Source organism: Saccopteryx leptura, chromosome 7, assembly GCF_036850995.1.
Source record: "Saccopteryx leptura isolate mSacLep1 chromosome 7, mSacLep1_pri_phased_curated, whole genome shotgun sequence".
Taxonomy (NCBI): Eukaryota; Metazoa; Chordata; class Mammalia; order Chiroptera; family Emballonuridae; genus Saccopteryx; species Saccopteryx leptura.
Window position 1 is genome coordinate 2,631,126 of NC_089509.1, and position 5,282 is coordinate 2,636,407.

General features: G+C 36.0%; 1 non-coding gene across 1 annotated transcript; it reads left to right on the forward strand.

The window, feature by feature from the left end:
* Positions 1-3,116: 3,116 nt before the first annotated feature.
* Positions 3,117-3,220, forward strand: LOC136379290 (small nucleolar RNA U13). The gene has a single exon (XR_010746764.1). It is a non-coding gene; the product is annotated as a small nucleolar RNA U13 (small nucleolar RNA).
* The last annotated feature ends 2,062 nt before the right edge of the window (positions 3,221-5,282 follow it).

Below are 5,282 nucleotides of genomic sequence, written 5' to 3' on the forward strand. Positions count from 1 at the left end.
GAATGTGGTTATTTCTGTGTTCTTTCTAAAGTTTAGATCCTATTATTCATCAAGCCTTGGAATATTTACCAGCTTTGGAGATTGGGTCTGAGTGCTCTGAGGTCAGGGCTGTGGACTTCTGTGTTTGATCTGGTTTTTAAAGCTTGATATCTGGGCCTGGGAAGCAGTTTAGCTGACATCTTTATGCCTGAAAAAAAAAACAAAAAACAAACCCCAAAACCACTCAGACTATTCTACAATATAGCATGTAAGATTAGTGTACTGTATTAGGAATAGGTTTGCTGTCTTCCCCCTCACATTCCCCAGTTAGTTTTAACTATCTTATATCTATAAGATTAGCTTTATATGAAAGTACTTATTTTTCTTCTTTTCTGAGCCTGGAGTTGAAACACAACTGAAGCCTAGAAGTTATTTCTAGGGGTTAAGTGCTATTCTTTAAACCACTTGTCCATTCCCCGTCTAAGGGATTAACCCATGTGTCCAGCAATATGTTAGCGAAGGTTATAATTAACCTGGGAGCAAGATCCTTGTTTTCCCAGTTTTGCCCATTGTTAAGCACAGGGGGCATTCTACCCTTGCAACCTTCTGTGCTCAGCCTGTAGTTATTGCTCTGCTGCTTTCTGTCTGACTACCTATTATAGGGTCACCAAGACATCTTGTGGACAGAAGCAAATAATTCTCATGAGAAAATATTCTCTCTTGCCTCTATTAGATTTTTTTGGCTTTATTTATTTAGACTGAATTAAAATAAAGGTTTAAGTTTCAGTTTTACTACTCCAGTTTTGGGCAGATAACAAACATTTACAGTCATGACCAATGTTTCAGTCAATGATGGACCATATGTTTGATAGGGGCCTCATCAGATTATAATTCAGCTAAAAATTTCTTATTGCCTGGTGACCTTGTAGCTTTCCTAACATCATAGAACAAGATGCTGCTCATGTGTTTGTGGTGATGCTGGTGTAGACAATCCCACTGCACTGGCAGTCCTATAAAAGTGTACCGTGTACAATTATGGTATTAGGCTATACCACCTAAGTTTTATGTAAGTACCCCCTATGATGTTTGCATAAAGAGGACATTGCCTAACAATAACATATTTCTCACAACATATTCCCATCATTAAATGACATGTGACCCTATTTATAAAATGAAGGTGACAGTAAAACCACATTTCTTTGGACTGTTATCTATTTAAAAGCTATTTTTTAAGCATGTAATTTAATTAACATGACTCAGTGTTTGGTCCATAAAACTCAATAATTAAGAAATAAATGAACACCAGAAAGAATTAATTTTATATCTTTATTTATATTTATAGACACATGAATCTATACCGTTTTCAAAGATAAAAATATAACTGTTTTTCTCAAAGTTAGATCAGGATAGTGTGTGTTGTCTCATTGAGCAAATCATTTCACGCATAGGTCAAGAGTTCATCTTCATGCCTGGTGAGGCATGTCTTTGCCCACCTAGACTCTTTCATGGCTTATAAAACTTTGGGAGCTGTCCAGGTAGGGCCTTAGTTTCCTGGAGCCAATGCTTTTATCTAGGTCAATAGTATAGAAAGAGTTCAAAAAAACCCTGCCTGGGTCAGGTCCAAGACATCATAAACTAAATCATTTCTGGAGCCTTTCAGCTGGTAAGAGCAACATTAAAATATTTTAACATTTAGTATTCAATGATATCTTCCAATGTTTTATTTTCTCACTTGATGTTTTTAATAGCAACAGAAGCATGTGTAGGGAGCTAGAGTGAGGGAGAAGTTGTGTTTATATGGTGAACTTTGGATCAGAAACTGACATCTGCAAATTTTCATTTACTTACTGTCTTTTCCCTTTTTTTGTGATGCCTGAGCTTTGTGCTAGAAAGATTAAAAAAAATTCAGCTGTTTAAAAATATTAGCAAAATTTTCTCATACAGATGTTTGTACTTTGCCACTTTTATTAGTGACTTCTTTTACTAAAGAAGAGGTGGAGTACAAGACTGTGCTCACAAAGATATAACCCAAACCCTTTAAAAAGGTGGCTAGAGCATGTTCTTTAAGGTCTGTTGGACATTCCATTGTGAAGTCCTTTTCCATGCCCTCACATCCACAATTTTAGAACATGCCCTAGCCTGTTTCTCTTCCTTTTGCCTTCCTCCATCCCCCCATTTTTCACTTTCTTCTAATTTTCTTGGATAATTCCACTATCCATCTTTTGTGTGCTCTTGACTGTTGATTTTAGGGTTTTAACTTTTACTGAAAGATGATTTTCAATTATTTTATTAAAGAAGTAGCTTCCAAAATAGATTTTTTTGGTGAAGCTGTTATTTTATTATTTTATCTCTGATTCAATGTAAATGATTTCTTGCTGATATTCACCTACATATTGATACTTTTCAAATATTTAATATATGCAAGTGTGATTTTTAGATTTTACTTTTTAAAGTTTAGTGATTTAATATATATTGGCATAGCTTGAATATTTAATGACACCTAGACCAAATGTCTTCCATAAAAGCAGAGATAGTGAATTGTGTAATTCCATTAAAATCTTATTCTTCCAATTCTAATATTTAAGTATTGTCATCAAAAAAGTTAACTATAAATAGAAATGCTGCTTTTTTTATATTCTCATTTGAAGTAAAAAGTGTGAAAGTCCAAGCTAGATTCAATAATTGACTGTCATACACTATTAAAATGCTTCTTTGAAGAAATCTTACTTTTTTCTCTACTGTTCTCTATTTGCATCACAAAATATTTGAAATGAACAGATCAAAGTGGAATGATCATTTTTATTGCTTTTCTCTCATTTCTGACACTTATTCTAATATTTCTTGGAGTAAGGGCCAACATTTTTGTAATTTGAAACACAAAACCTAATTTGAACAGAGATTGATAGCATCTGTGAGTTGGCCAGGAGACTGAAGATAAACTTAAATGGAGAGAATCAGAGCTATAATATCTATAAATGCTGTAAAACTTGTCATATTGTCTTTATGCATCTGAAAGCAGAAATTTTCTGAGTGAAGAAAGTATTATGTCTACAGAATGAAAAAGGAGAGGAAGTTAATGTCATGAAATTGATGAGGTAATTGAATATACACCTGCAATAAAAAATTGAAGTCCAAGCTTCTTATCTTGGTTCATAAATGTGATGGTTGGGTGTTCATGCTTTCGTGTGACATGTGCCTCCCTCAAATTTTGTTATGACATTGGCACATTACATGTCTGATGTGGAAAAAAAATGGATGTTCACCCTCATGGATTGCTGGCTGGAATACAGCAGTTACCAGATCAGTTTTCAGAATAACAGACCTTCACACAACTTTCATGAAAGTATATTCTTAAAACAATTCTATTTTATTACTGGTTGTTGGTATTCTCTTATTTCCCCTAATTTATAAATTAAACTTTACCATAATGAGGATTCTAATATCACAATTTTTTCTATGACCAGCTATCTAGACCTTTCTACAATTTGATTTCTGGTCTTGTTCAAACGACTAAGCAGTTTTGCAGCCTGAATTCTGGACTGATGCCATGAACTGCACTCCTTGAACTGTTCCTTTAACCATAAAACTTGTTTCGCCAGTTAAATTTGTAGACTCCAAGGGGAACTGAGGCATTGGTGTATGCTTTGTAACCATATTGTCGACTATGCCTGGCCAACTTCACCACTAACCATGTCTTGTAACACTCCCTGACCATTCTATGATTCCAACCTTGGCCATATCTCATGACTCTACCTGCTGACCATGAGTCAGCAGATACTGAAGATGCTCCATAGCCCTGACCAATCTTTACCCTTCTGGCACATAATTGCTGTTTTGCTATTCACCCCAACTTTGGGAGACCATAATAGTGATAGCCAGTATGTGGAATCTGGTTAACAACATAAATTGCAGAAGCAATCTAACTCCCATGCTTTTCTGGACTGCTTTACCCAGTTCCAGCTTCTGTTTCTTTTCAAGCTGCCTAACTTAGCTCCAGTTCCCATGTCTTTCTAGGGCAGCCATAACTTTTTGGGCTGCCTGAATCAGCACAGCAACTGACATCACCTCACTAATGTAATGTTGGCCCCTTGCCATTATTGTCTCTAAGCACTATATCTAGCACACCAGCACTGCTAGGGGAGGGTTATAGGACAGCATTGCATGAGGAGAAGACTGCAGGACTGCAGGAATATAGAGTCAAGACTAGAGGAATGAAGCCCTGCAGCATATCTCATCTTTCTCTGGCTCCTTGTGCTTTCTTCACCATGGGAATCTCACCACCTGAACCATCCCTTGCATGGCAGGTGGGCTCTGACACCAACACATCCTCTTAAAGGTTAGCCCTCTCAGGTTTCTGCTCTTATCCCTCCCTCACCTAAATGTACTTTTGGTCCTTGTTGGAGGTTATGTCTGCTTAGTTTGCAAATCATGTATGAATAAAAACTCTTTCACTTCCCAAAAAGGTGTTTTGGAATTTCAGTTGAAAACAAGTATGTGTGTATAGGGGGAAAACATAGTATATATGAGATCCAACTATCGATGATATCAGGCATCCACTGGGGGGGGGGGGTGTCTTGGAACTTATCCCCTGTGGATAAGAAATTACTATACTGTGACTCATTTGTCTTAAGGGTTCCTCAATAGAGCCTAAAGTACAAGGCAAAATAAATGAAATCTTATTGTTTCAGATATAAAAACATTTAGTGAACAAAATAAAACAAACAAAATAATAAATAACCCTCCCAAAGAACAAAACAACCAAACACACCACCAGGAGGATTATGATACTGTAAGAGACATGGATAGTTTGTTATATTCAGGGTAGAATATTTGTCATATTTAGTGTCAACATTTATTTTCTATTCATCTTTTGTTAAAGTTCTTTCAAGTTTGTCTGGTATTTCGGTAAATTTATCATTTTTCTGAAAAAACATACTGTAGCAGAATACCCCTGATGCTCATCCTATCACCTTTGTAACAAGTATCATCTTACAGGGAAAAGATCAAATTTCTACTCTGAGCTCTGCTACTGTGCCAAGTATATTATATTCATTTTTTTTAATTTAATTTCTCTAACAACCCTGTGAAGTTGGTGTTGTTAACTTCTTGTTAACTTTATTTTATGGTTGAACCAACTGAAACTTAATGGCATTTAGGTAATTTGTGCAGAGAGAGATCATAAATGGCTGACCTGGGCACGAAGCCAAGTCTACAAGTCTATTGGCTTTTACAGTGTGTGTGCTTAACTCCAATATCATATGCCTCCTGGGCAAGAGTACTTTCCATTCCAGTCCTCTGTGATT